The 14856-nt window shown below is 39.4% G+C and overlaps 1 protein-coding gene across 2 annotated transcripts in view; it reads left to right on the plus strand.

The window, feature by feature from the left end:
• The window catches only part of ANK3 (ankyrin 3), a 687918-nt gene that overhangs the window by 110441 nt on the left and 562621 nt on the right, over window positions 1–14856 (plus strand). The window lies entirely within an intron of this gene.

A 14856-nucleotide genomic window follows, 5' to 3' on the forward strand; every position in this document is an offset into this window, starting at 1 on the left:
TAAAGTCTCTAAAACAGTGGCTTCTCTGCTGTAGTTAAGTGCCAGATGAATGTTATAGATAATAGGCCCTCCTAAGGTCTGGAGTGGGCTAGTGTGGTTAGGGAGATTCTTGTGAGGATTTAGCTGGTTTTAAAGAACTAAATTTGCATGAGTACATAAAGGTTAGTATTGTGTTCCTGGGTCAGTCTGCAGCATTTAGCACTATGGATAGGTCAGTGATTTGGGGAATCTAACCTAAGGGATCTGGGGGCATCTGGGTGGCTCAGTCAGTTGAGTGTCTGACTCTTTTCTTTTTAATTTTCTTTTAATGTTTATTTATTTTTGAGAGAGAGACAGTGTGAACTAGGGAGGGGGAGAGAGAGAGAGAGAGAGACAGAGACAGAGACAGACACAGAATCTGAAAGAGGCTCCAGGCTCTGAGCTGTCAGCACAGAGCCTGATGCTCAAACCCATGAACCATGAGATCATGACCTGAGCCACAGTCGGATGTTTAACCGACTGAGCCACCCAGGTGCCCCGAGTGTCTGACTCTTGATTTCAGCTCGGGTCATGATCTCACGGTTAGTGCGATCAAGTCCCACGTCTGGCTCCGCAATGACATCTAGGAGCCTGCTTGAGATTTCTCTCTCTCTCTCTCTCTCTCTCTGTCCCCCTCCCCAACTCACATTCTCTGTCTCTGTCTCTGTCTCTCTCTCAATAAATAAATAAATAAACTTAAAGGATCTGATTGGATCTTGTTGGTCCCAGTGTGGAAAATAACTGTAAAGACTTCATTTAACTTCTCTTTTCCATATTTAACCCTCTCTCCCTTCCCCAGTCACAAATCCAGTGTGCCTTCATGAAAAGATGCTCAACGTCACTCCTCATCAGGGAAATACAAATCAAAACCACACTGAGATAGCACCTCACGCCAGTCAGAGTGGCCAAAATGAACAAATCAGGAGACTATAGATGCTGGAGAGGATGTGGAGAAACAGGAACCCTCTTGCATTGTTGGTGGGAATGCAAATTGGTGCAGCCACTCTGGAAAACAGTGTGGAGGTTCCTCAAAAAATTAAACATAGACCTACCCTATGACCCAGCAGTAGCACTGCTAGGAATTTACCCAAGGGATACAGGAGTACTGATGCATAGGGGCACTTGTACCCCAATGTTTATAGCAGCACTCTCAACAATAGCCAAATTATGGAAAGAGCCTAAATGTCCATCAACTGATGAATGGATAAAGAAATGGTGGTTTATATACACAATGGAATACTACGTGGCAATGAGAAAGAATGAAATATGGCCCTTTGTAGCAACATGGATGGAACTGGAGAGTGTGATGCTAAGTGAAATAAGCCATACAGAGAAAGATACCATATGTTTTCACTCTTATGTGGATCCTGAGAAACTTAACAGAAACCCATGGGGGAGGGGAAGGGAAAAAAAAGAGGTTAGAGTGGAAAAGAGCCAAAGCATAAGAGACTCTTAAAAACTGAGAACAAACTGGGCACCTGGGTGGCTCAGTCGGTTGGGCGGCCGACTTCGGCTCAGGTCATGATCTCGCGGTCCGTGAGTTCGAGCCCCGTGTCGGGCTCTGTGCTGACAGCTCAGAGCCTGGAGCCTGTTTCGGATTCTGTGTCTCCCTCTCTCTGACCCTCCCCCATTCATGCTCTGTCTCTCTCTGTCTCCAAAATAAATAAACGTTAAAAAAACAAACAAACAAACAAAAAAAACTGAGAACAAACTGAGGGCTGATGGGGGATGTGAGGGAGGGGAGGGTGGGTGATGGGTATTGAGGAGGGCACCTTTTGGGATGAGCACTGGGTGTTGTATGGAAACCAATTTGACAATAAATTTCAAAAAAAAAAAAAACCAAAAAAGGAACAAATCCAGTGTGCCTTATGCTGAGACAACTCTTAATATATTCATTCATAAAATGAATATATATATATATATATATAATTATTCAGCATATATTTAATGAACATGTATCTATTAGATACTGTGTCACGTGTTGTATATTTGCTCAATATTTGCTTTTTTGGTGAACAAGAAAGAAATAGCTCTTGTCCTCATTTTCTCCCTTAAAAGAGATGTAAAACACTAAAGCTCCTTTTCTGTTAGTTCAGGTTACTTTCATCTTATTAATTTCCCTAACAGGTCTGTGAAACAGGAGAGCTAAATGGATCAGATCTGCAGTAGCTAATATTAATTGAGCACTTAACTATGTGCTAAGCACTCTATATATTTATTACCTTGATCCTTACAACCCTTTGGGTAGCAACCTAATTCTCGTTACGTTATAAATGAAGAAACTGAGGCTGTGTTTCAGCTTTGCCTACTCTAGAGCTTTCACTTTTCACTTCTGTTGGGTGGATTACTGCTAGATTGGGTGAGCTTTGCCACCTACAGCTGCAGTTCTCTATGATCCCACATTGTCATTCTAGCCTAGTGTCAAACATAGCTCGTTTGTGTTAAAATCACACTTTAAGTTGTTACTACATCATTGGCTGAATGAATGGATCAAATCCATTACCTGTCCACAGCAGTAATACTTGTCTTTGTTCTTTACAGAGCTTTCTACTGCTTGAATATCACCTTGGGGGAAAAAAAGAAATAGATGATATTAGAAATATTTTTTTCACCAGCTACAAGTTGCTAAAAAAAACTGTGCCACTTGGAATTTTCTAATAGTTCATGACAAATACATCAGTTGGTCTGAGTTCAACAAGTGAATTAAGACTTTTCTCAGCAAGTTGGTTGACATTAAGCTTCTCAAACTTGCAACAAATCACAGGACTCCAGGAAAGTCTGGACTGCTGGTTTGTCAGTGGTAAATTGTTGCACTGTTCTCTAATACAAGAGTATTATGAATGTCAAGTATTTCCATTTATTTGTTCAAATATAGTTGAAATAATATAGTGTTTGGAGGCCTAGCCATTTTATAAAAGGCTGATTTCCTGGGGATGCCTGGGTGGCTCAGTTGGTTAAGTGGCCAACTTTGGCTCAGGTCATGATCTCATGGTTTGTGAGTTCAAGCCCCGCGATGGGCTGTCAGCTCAGAACCCACCCTCTGTCCCCTTCTCTCTCTGCCTTTTCCCCACTTGTTCTCTCTCTCTTTCTCTCTCTCAAAAATAAATAAACATTAAAAAATTAAAAAAAAAAAGACTGATTTCCTGAAGGAAATAAAATGTCCAATTTGGACACAACAATCTAGAATTTTAATTATCTTAATGACTAAGGGTGAGAGTATCACTTTACAAAAAGTCTTACTGTTCTAGCCCCCTAAAGACCCCTAAAGACCCCTAAAGGTCTTTAAAGTGCTTCAGTCCACTAGGTACTTCTTCTGAACACTGGCAGGTAAATTTGTGAATGTAGGTGAACACACTGCATTGTGTTGCCTTGTGTAGTTGAAGTGGAGAAATATTTGCTCAAATTGCTTTTTTTCTAATTTAACCAATGTTATCTCAATAGATTAGGCAGAGGGCAGGTTAATAGAATGGCTAAGAGTTGGGCTCTGAAGATAGCATTGGGTTTGAATGTTGCCTTTGCTATGTATAAGCTGTGGAGCACTGGGCAATTTAATATCTCTAAGTGTGAGATTCTTCATCAGTAAAATGGGAACAATAATAATTCCTACCTCATATTGCTTATTGGATTAAACCTGTTTTGTGTTGGGCATATATGGTAGATGCCCTCTAGCTCTAAAATGCTAATAATCGCTGTTTTATTTATTTTTATTGTAGAAAGTATCAGTTTTCTTTCTTTGTATTTATTTAAAAACAATACGCTTTAAAACAATGAGTGGTCTTGATGATTAGCATTGTTGCTAAATACAAAGTGGCCACTGTAAGGAGGAACTAAAAACGACACAAACAGTGGTCTCTTAACAGGATTGTTTTCAAGATGTTAAACTTTATTCTAGCAGTCAACTCATAAGAATTTTGGATTCATACCTAATTCTTGCTACCAAATGAAAATTTTTTGTTAACTAAAAGTTACTGAAATCTGTGGATTATGGAGCCACACAATCTGGGTTCAAATCTAAACTCTGTTACTTATTTACTTAGGACTTTGGGCAAATTACTTACTTTCTCTTTTCCTCAGTTTCCTTGTTAAAATGAAGATAATAAAAGTACCAATCTCATAGGGTTGTTAGGTGAGGATAAAAGAGATAATGCTTGTAAAGCTTTTAGAACAGTACCTGGCACATAGTAAGAACAATATAAGGATTAAGTCTTATTGTTTTATATTGATGGGGGTGCCTGTGTGGCTTAGTAGGTTAAGTATCCAACTTGGGCTCAAGTCATGATCTTGCGGTTCGTGGATTTGAGCCCTGCATTGGGCTCTGTGCTGACAGCTCAGAGCCTGGAACCTGTTTCAGATTCTACATCTCCCTCTCTTACTGCTTCTCCCCCACTCATGCTCTCTCTCTCAAAAATAAAACATTACAAAACTTTTTAATTTATTTTATATCGATGCTGCTAACAGAGCTAAACTTGATTTTCACCCAACCATAATGATGGATCTGCATTTTAAATGATGGATGGAATAATTATTATTGCAGACGTTGAGTAGTTGGATGTATATGTAAGAAATATGTCAGACATGGAAAAGTCAGAAATTCAAGATCTTCTAGAAAATGAGACATTATTGGGGTGCCTGGGTGACTCAGTCAGTTAAGCATCTGACTGTTGATTTCAGCTCAGGTCATGATCTCATAGTTTGTGAGTTTGAGCCCCACATCAGCTCTGCACTGACAGTGTAGAGCCTGCTTGTGATTCTCTCTCTCTCCCTGTCTCTCTGCCCCTCCTGCTTTCTGTCTCTCTTAATCTCTCAAAATAAATAAATAAACTTAAAAAAAAGAGAAAAAGTCATTATTTAAAAGCAGCTATTTATAAGATTATAAATAATTATAATCTTTTTTATTTAGCATTTGTAGCACTATAATAGTCTCCAATACTGCTTTCATAAAACCAGACATGATTTGACCTATATTTTCCTGCTTATTACCTTAAGTGATTATTCAGTCAAAGAACAAGTAAGAGTTGTGTAGGACAGTCTCAAAGTGATTACCATGAACTTCAGAATAATCTTGTCGGAGAACAGTTGCTGAGAATTGAATCATGATTGCCTCTGTGGCCCTGATAGAAATGCTAAGTTTAGTAACCAGTGGTTCTAGAGAAGGTGGGAATCAGTTTAAGGAAATAGGAAGAATTTTGGATTTGACAGCAGAAGTCCTGGGTTTGAGTATTGGTGATGCCACTTACGAACATATAACTCGGGGGAATTAACTTGTCTCTTTGCTCATTAGGTTCTTCTTTTACAAACTAACAGTGATAATCTCTACCCTGATGTTCTCACAGGATTGTTTTGTAGGCCCAATAGTATAACATGTAGAATCCCTCGCCATGTATGTGATTGTGCTTTTCATTTTAATTAATGTCAAGACAAGACAATGTCAAGAACATTTTTGTTTCTGTATGGAACCTTGGATAAATGACTTGGGCTATGTCAAGAGAAAAGCAGACGGGATATTTTCTGTTTAAATTCTATTCTACAAATTTAGATCTATTAAATTTAAACCATAACTAATTTAACTTAATGTAATTTATTCTAATTTTCTTGAAACACATCACTTTCCCTCACAGCATATGATTTTGACCTGGCTGGCAGAGAAGGAACTTGGGTTGGGGGCTGGATTAAAGGAGAGGAGAGGAGAGGGTCTTGATGTGAAGCTGGTTACCAGAAGAGATGTAAATAGGTTTTGTTAAACTTTTGTCCTACAAATGATGTTTTAGCAAGACTCTCAGACCTTTTCTGGGGGTGAGAATAAGGGAAAAGATAGTAGGACCAGTATATTTCCTAGTACAGGGGGGATTGGGACAGGCAGCATCTGGGGTTTCTGTTAGGAAGAAGGCAGAAATCTGGCCCATGAAGGAGCTCTCACTGAAGAGGGTGGAGCTCATGTAGAGATAGAGTGTGGTCTGGATAATTACGTTCTAGGAAGAACTAGGGTCAACTGTGAGGTTTTTTGAAACTGCAACTTTCTTTTTATCTGCATTTTTTATTCCCTGCCAGTTGTCCAGCAATTGCTAAAGTTAAACTTCCCTAGAGCAGAAAGACATGTATTTAGGGGCACCTGGGTGGCTCAGTTGGTTAAGCGTCCGACTTCAGTTCAGGTCATGATCTCATGGACTGTGAGTTTGAGCCCAGCATCAGGCTCTCTGCTATCAGCTCAGAGCCTTCTTTGGATTCTCTGTCCCCCTCTCTCATTGCCCCTCCTTCACTCATTCTCTCTCTCTCTCTCTCTCTCTCTCTCTCTCTCCACTCTGTCTCAAAAATAAATAAGCATTAAAAAAAAAAAAAAAAGAAAGACACGTATTTATTTTGGGTCAGGCCAATAGAAGGAAAACTTGTCTTTCTGAAATGCAGTGGATCAGAGGGAGGGGAAAACTTGAGATCAGAGCTTGGCTGAAAAGGAAAACAGATGGGCCAAATTTTATTTATATTTGGCATTTGCTCTAAAGGCACATTCAGCCCTTATGGGTCTAAGGAGAAGGAGGACGTCAGGAGATGCCACTTAAACCCTCTTTTCTGGCTTTGTCCTTCTGCTCTACTTTCTACCACCATCTCCATCTCATCTGCTAACTCCCAATCCTCTTCCTGGAAGAGCTTCTGTTTTGCTTTAAACAACCCCTTTCTGCCCTTAGGTGGCCCAAAACGATAGTTCTTTCTTCTCTCTGCTTGGGGGATATCTAGGGAGGATTTCCAGCCATGTCTTTGGTATATCCTACTAGATTCTCTTTACCATACAAACGCTGATGAATACTGAAATATTTCTACAGGTAATAACTGATGATCTACATTTCTTCAGATCAGCTGAGAAATTAGCCATCCTTTATTTATTATATTACTTTTATAAGAAGATGTTTTATAAGATCTAAATGAATTTATATGGCTAAGTTTGGAACAAAACAAATAGCTGGCTTGAAGACTGACTATATTATAGGGTGATAGCATTGTTGCAATGGAAAATAAAAAAACAATGGAATCAGACAACTTGGGTGTGTATTCAGACTCCATGTGCTGGCTGTATGACTTTGGGCAGCTCATGTTACCTCTTTAAAATTCATTTTCCTATGTGGGATAGAAATAAAAATAATGTCAAAAAACAGTAATATAAAGACTTCAGTGTTACAAAGACTATGTGCCTTAAACCCATAGCCAACAACAAACTCAATGATGAGACTCTAGAATCTTTAGTATTTTAATTAGTTAAAAGACAAGGATGTCTTACCGTTACTTTAAAAAATTTTTTTTCTGGGCGCCTGGGTGGCGCAGTCGGTTAAGCGTCCGACTTCAGCCAGGTCACGATCTCACGGTCCGTGAGTTCGAGCCCCGCGTCAGGCTCTGGGCTGATGGCTCAGAGCCTGGAGCCTGTTTCCGATTCTGTGTCTCCCTCTCTCTCTGTCCCTCCCCCGTTCATGCTCTGTCTTTCTCTGTCCCAAAAAATAAAATAAACGTTGAAAAAAAAAAATAAAAAAAAAAATTTTTTTTTCAATGTTTATTTTTGAGAGAGAGAGAGAGAGACAGAGTGCAAGTGGGAGAGGGGCAGAGAGAGAGGGAGACACAGAATACAAAGCAGGCTCCAGGCTCTGAGCTGTCAGCAGAGTTCGATGCAGGGCTTGAACCCACGAAGCACGGGATCAGGACCTGAGCTGCAGTCAGCCATCCAACCAACTAAGCCACCCAAGCACCCAACTTAAAAATTTTTTTTTTCAATGTTTATTTTTGAGAGAGAGAGAGACAGACAGACAGACAGAGTGCGAGCAGGGGAGGGACAGAGAGAGAGGGAGACACAGAATCGGAAGCTGGCTCCAGGTTCTGAGCTGTCAGCACAGAGCCTAACGTGGGGCTCAAACTCACGGACTATGAGATCATGACCTGAGCCGATGTCAGATGCTTAGCCGACTGAGCCACCCAGGCGCCCTCAGGCACCCAAACTTTTAAGCATTGATTTGGAAGTTTGGGCCTATGTAATAGCATGTACCAAAAAGCAAGTGTGCAAGAGATGGTTGTGGAAAGAAAAGACCATCCCGCATAACTGAAATGAAGAGTGAGTTCGGGCTATCTATGTACAAACAGGTGAGAACAGCCAAGGCAATTTTATAAAATAATTGCAGATACTTTTCCTACCAAATATTATGTGTAACATCAAGTTTACACTGTGAGCACAAGAATAGACAGATGGTAAGAGGAAGACAAATAAATAGACTGTCCTGAATGTGGTGTCTAGCCATTGACTTACTGAGCATATGTGCTGTGGTAGGCCCTGAACTAAGGGCTTTTTGTAAATTATCTAATTTAATCCTTACAACAAAACTGCGAGATGGATGTTGTGATCTCCATTTTACAAATAAGGAAACTAAAGTTTAAGGAAGTTAAGGGGTGCCTGGGTAGTTCAATTGGTTTGACTTCACCTAAGGTCATGATCTCACAGCCTGTGAATTCCAGCTCCGCATTGGGCTCTGTGCTGTCAGCACGGAGCCTGCTTGGGATTCTCTGTCCCCCTCTCTCTCTAACTTTCTCTCTCTCAAAAATAAACAAAAATAAATAAAAATAAAAAGTTAAAAAAAACTTACCCAGGTGCCAAAGCTGACATTAGAGCAAATATTATACCTCAAAGCAATTGCTCTCAAACTGAATCTTACACAAATGAACCATGAAGGAGTGAGTGATTTTACCAGTGGTTTTGGGAAAAAGACAAGGGAGGTTGTCAGAAATTACATTAAGTACTCACATTACAGTATACCTACAAAAATTCTATCCAGATTGAAGAAAAGGGCCAAGGGTAAAAGGTGGTGGCAGGAATTAGAGGGCAAGTAAAAGAAATAGAAATAGCTATTTAATTGTAACTGGACTAGGGAAGAACTTTCCAAGCATGGAAACCACAGAAGAAACCACAGAAGAGATGATTGATATGTTTGACTACATAAAATTTAAAATTCTGTACATCAAAAACTATTAGAAACCAAACCCAAATGCAAATAACAGACTAGGAAGGCCAATGAAAATATACAGCTAAAATACACAAATGATTAATCTCTTTATTGTACAAAGAGCTCTTACAAATCAATAAGAAACCCACAAATTTCCTAAGTAAAAATGGTCAAAGGCAATAAATAGGAGAATTACCATGAATTTTTAAAATTGCTCAGAAGCACTAACAAGAAGAAAACAACTAAAAGTAGAAGTAGACACCATTTTCACTATGAAATAAAAAACATTTTATGAAATTGTTAAGATATTTGTGAGAAATTTGAGAAATAGGACCTGAGATACACTGCTAATTGTCTTTTTGGTGGGCAGTCTATAGGCATATCTCAGAGTTACTGTGGGTTTGGTTCCACACCACCACAATAAAGTGAATATTGCAATAAAACATATGATTTTTTTGTTTCCCATTGTGTATAGAAGTTATGTTTACACTGTACTGTAGTCTCTTAAGTGTATAACAGCATTATGTTAAAAAATATACATACCTTCGTTAAAAAGCAATTTGAGCTTGCCGGGAGTCGTACTCTTTTTTGCTGGTGGAGGGTCTTGCTCATTGTTATGGATGCTGCTGGACCAGGGTGGTGGTTGCTGAAGGTTGGGGTGACGGTGGCGATTTCTTAAAATAAGACAGCAGTGAAGTCTGCCACATTGGTCGACTCTTCCTTTCACGAACGATTTCTCTGTAGCATGTGAAGCTGTTTGATAGCATTTTACCCTCAGTAGAACTTCTTTCAAAATTGGAGTCAAACCCTGCCACTGCTTTATCAACTAGTTTATGGTTTATTCTAAATCCTTTTTGTCATTTCAACAATCATCACAGCATCTCCAACAGGAGTAGATTCCATCTCAAGAAACCACTTTCTTTGCTGATCCAAAAAAAGCAACTCCTCATCTGTTCAAGTTTTATCATGAAATTATAGCAATTCAGTTACATCTTCAGACTCCACTTCTAATTTTAGTTCTCTTGCTGTTTCCATCACACCTGCAGTGACTTCCTCCACTGAAGTCTTGAACCCCCCCAAAGTTCTCCATGAGGGCTGGAATCCCCCTCTACCAAACTCCTGTAGGTATTGATATTTTGACCTCTTTCCATGACTCATGAATGTTCTGAATGGCATCTAGAATGGTGAATCCTTTCTAGAAGGTTTTGCATCGACTTTGCCCAGATCCATCAGAGGAATCCCTATCGTATCTATGGCAGCTATCGGCTTATGAAGTGTATTTCTTTCTTTTTTTTTTTTTTAGTGGTTTTATTTCTTTATAAGACTTTATTTTTTTAAAATATAATTTATTGTCAAATTGGCTTACATACAATACCCAGTGCTCATCCCAACCAGTGCCCCTCTCAATGCCCATTATCCATTTTCACCTCTCCCCACACCCCCATCCACCCTCAGTTTGTTCTTTGTATTTAAGAGTCTCTTATGGTTTGCCTCCCTCCCTCTCTGTTTGTAAATATTTTTTTCCCCTTCCCTTCCCCTATGGTCTTCTGTTAAGTTTCTCAAGATCTACATATGAGTGAAAATGTATAGTATCTGTCTTTCTCTTACTGACTTATTTCACTTAGCATAATACCCTCCAGTCTCATCCACATTGCTGCAAATGGCAAGATTTCATTCTTTCTCATTGCCAAGTAGTATTCTATTTATATGTAAACCACATCTTCTTTCTCCATTCATCAGTTGATGGACATTTAGGCTCTTCCATAATTTGGCTATTGTTGAAAGCGCTGCTATAAACATTGGGGTACATGTGCCCCTATGCATCATCACTCCTGTATCCCTTGGGTAAATTCTTAGTAGTGCTGTTGCTGGGTCATAGGGTAGTTCTATTTTTAATTTTTTGAGGAACCTCCATGCTGTTTTCCAGAGTGGCTGCACGAGTTTGCATTCCCACCAACAGTTCAAGAGGGTTCTGATTCTCCACATCCTCGCCAGCATCTGTAGTTTCCTGAGTTGTTCGTTTTAGCCACTCTGACCAGTGTGATGTTGTATCTCAGTGTGGCTTTGATTTGTATTTCCCTGATGATGGGTGATGTTGAGCATGTTTCATGTGTCTGTTGGCCATCTGGATGTCTTCTTTAGAAAAGTGTCTATTATGAAATGTATTTCTTAAATAATAAAAGTTTTAAGTCAAGATCCATGGGCTGCAAAATGGATGTTGCATTAGCGGGCTTGAAAATAAGATGGATCTCGTTTTACATCTCCATCAGATATCTTGGGTGACCAGGTACATTGTCAGTAAACAGTAATAGTTTGAAAGGAATCTTTTTTACTGAGCAGTAGGTCTCAACTGTGGGCTTAAAATATTCAGTAAACCATGTTGTAAACGTATGTGCTGTCATCCAAGTTTTGTTTTCCTGCTTATAGAGCACATACAGAGAAAATTTAGGGTAATTCTTAAGGGCCCTCAGATTTTCAGAATGGTTAGTGAGCACTGGGTTCAACTTCAAGTCACCAGCTGTGTTAGCCCCCAGCAAGAGAGTCAACTTGTTAGTGAAAGCTTTGAAGCCAAGCCTTGACTTCTGTATGGCTCTGTGAGTCCTAGATGACCTCTTCTTCCACTAGAAGGCTGTTTTGTCTACAATGAAAATCTGCTTTTTAGTGTGGCCACCTTTATTAATTATCTTAGCAGAATCCTCTGGATAACTTACTGCAGTTTCTACATCAGCACTTACTGCTTCACCTTATACTTTCATGTTTTGGAGACAGGTTTCTTTAAACATGGAGATTTCCTTAAGCCTTATGAACCCACCTTTGCTAGCTTCAGACTTTTCATCTGCAGCTTCCTCATTTCTCTCAGTCTTTATAGAATTGAAGAGAGTTAGGGCCTTGCTTTGGATTGGGCTTTGGCTTAAGGGAATGTTGACTGGTTTGATCTCATGTCCAGACTACTCAAACTTTCTTCATATTAGCGATGAGGCTGTTTTGCTTTTTGATCATTTGTGTATTCACTTTGAATTTCCTTCAATAACTTTTCCTTTGCATTCACAACTTGGTTAACTGGTACAAGAAGCCTAGCTTTCAGCCAATTTCAGCTTTTGAACATGCCTTCTTCATTTAGCTTTATCATTTCTAGGTTTTGATTTGCAGTGAGAGACATGCAACTCTTCCCTTTACTTGGAACACTTAGAGGCCATTTTAGGGTTATTAGTTGGCCTGATTTCAGTACTGCTGTTACTTAGGGAGTAGGGAGGCCTGAAGAGAGGGGAAGAGATGGAGGTCTTAGGGGGCAGGGAGGATGGTTTGTAGAACAGTTAGCAAACACACAACATTTATCAACTTAGTTACTGTTTTATATTGGACAAGGTCATAGTGCCCCCAAATTACTGATCACAGACCACTCTGACAAATATATTAATAATGAAAAAGTTGTGAGCGTTATAAAAATGTGACATTCAGTCAAAAAATGGACAAATGCCGTTGGAAAAAATGGTGCCAATAGAACTTGCTCGAGGCAAGTTGCCACAAACCTTCAATTTGTAAACAAATGCAGTATCTGCAACACCATAAATGGAAATGTGCCAGTATAGATTTTTGTTCTTTTGGTCTGTATGTAAGCTGTGGGCAAGTGCCATGGAAAAAGCGTATGCCTTTTCTTCAGAAATTCTATTTTGTGGGGCGCCTGGGTGGCTCAGTCAGTTAAGCGGCCGACTTCGGCTCAGGTCATGATCTTGCGGTCCATGAGTTCGAGCCCCGCATCAGGCTCTGTGCTGACAGCTCAGAGCCTGGAGCCTGCTTCAGATTCTGTGTCTCCCTCTCTCTGACCCTCCCCCGTTCATGCTCTGTCTCTCTCTGTCTCAAAAATAAATAAACGTTAAAAAAAAATTAAAAAAAAAGAAATTCTATTTTGGTGAATTTCTTTTAAGGAAACTGGCAGCTATAATGTCAAGATTTTCATGCAAGGATATTATTACAATGTTAGATGTACCCAGGTAAATAGAAAAACAACACAACTTTAACAAGAAATATCAGGAAATGTTTAACAAATAGTGTCATGTGAATATGAAGATGTAACTTTTTTTTTTTTTGAAGGGAGAGGAAGGGCAGAATCCCAAACAGGCTCCATGCCCAGCGCAGAGCGCCATGTAGGGCTTAATCTCACAACTATGAGATCATGACCTGAGCCAAAATCGAGTTGGATGCTTAACCAATTGAGCCACCCAGTTGTCCCAAAATGTAACCATTAAGACTGTGTTCTTAAAGACTATTATTGGTAAAAGTGATTTGCTGTTGAGGGAAAAAGGCAAGACACACCCTATCTGTGGTATAATCCCAATGTTGTTTAAAAAGCTCTGTGTGTGGGGCGCCTGGGTGGCTCAGTCGGTTAAGCGTCCGACTTCGGCTCAGGTCATGATCTCACGGTCTGTGAGTTCGAGCCCCGCATCAGGCTCTGTGCTGACCGCTCAGAGCCTGGAGCCTGTTTCAGATTCTGTGTCTCCCTCTCTCTCTGCCCCTCCCCTGTTCACACTCTGTCTCTCTCTGTCTCAAAAATAAATAAACGTTAAAAAAAAAAAAAAAAAAATTAAAAAAAAAAAAAAGATTACCGTTTAAAAAAAAAAATAAAAAAAAAAATAAAAAGCTCTGTGTGTGTATGCTTGGGAATATTGAAAGGGAGCAACAGAAGATATAAATTCCATTCTAAATTGTGTGTACATTGGTTTTTACTTTCTGCATTGTGCATATTTTCTACAATAAATGCATATTGCTTTTATGATTATAAAAAAGCTATTAAATTTACTTTTAGAAGTTGTGCAGATTAGATAAGAAAATATGGCCAAAGTAAGGTTTTAGAAATATTCATTTCCTGGAGGCACCTGGGTGACTCAGTCAGTTAAGCATCCGACTTTGGCTCACGTCATGATCTCACAGTTCATGAGTTCAAGCCCTGCGTTGGGCTCTGTGCTGACAGTTCAGAGCTTGGAGCCTGCTTTGGATTCTGTGTCTCCTTCTCTCTCTGCCCCTCCCTGCTTGCACTCTGTCTCTCGCTCTCTCAAAAATAAATAAACATTAAAAAAATCTTTTTAGAAATGTTCATTTCCTGTTTTCCTTTATTGGACACAGATAGGAATTTCAAATTTCAGATTTAATTCTTTGTGATTTGAGAGTGAATTTTTAAAAGTTGAGAAGACTAAACTCCTGAGGCATCTGTTTGTGTAGCTTTCGGTACAGTTAACTAATGCAAGCAAGCATCACTACAGCTAAAGGTGCAAAGTACTGTGTTCGTCTCTTCACATTCTATAGATTTAATCTATGCCAGTTGGAATAATTTGCATCTTGCACATATTATTATATCCTCATAGGGAATGAGCTAAATTCATTTTCTCATGGCAGGATAAAGTTAGCACTTTGTAAAAGCAGAAAGTCAGCCTTCTCCTTCATCTGGCAGCGCCTGCACTCAGAATAGGTCCGTAGTTCTCTCTTTTGAGGCTGCCATTGTCTTACTGGAACCATGTCTTCTCTTGCATATCCGGCGTTTGGCTTTTCTTTGTCTTGCTTTTCTGGCCCTTGGTAAACAATATTTGGGATAATGAAGTTTGAGAGAGAAAATGGGTTTCTCTTAATAGCTGTGAAGAAAAATGATGTGGGGAATGTGTTTTACGGTGCCAAAATCTTCACATAAGCAAGACTATTTTCGCAGTCTGTTGTTACACTGTTGAAATTGTATCTCATGGGCATATTCCTTTCATGTTCAGGTTCACACTTTTTATGTATTTGACACAATTTTGTTTTTAAAAATTCTATTCAGATTATCGATGCCTTTGATTTGGTATGCACACTTCAGAGTTTTTCTTCATTGCGCTAGTTATGT

The sequence above is a fragment of the Panthera onca genome, chromosome D2 (genome assembly GCF_046562875.1).
Source record: "Panthera onca isolate mPanOnc1 chromosome D2, mPanOnc1 haplotype 2, whole genome shotgun sequence".
Taxonomy (NCBI): domain Eukaryota; kingdom Metazoa; phylum Chordata; class Mammalia; order Carnivora; family Felidae; genus Panthera; species Panthera onca.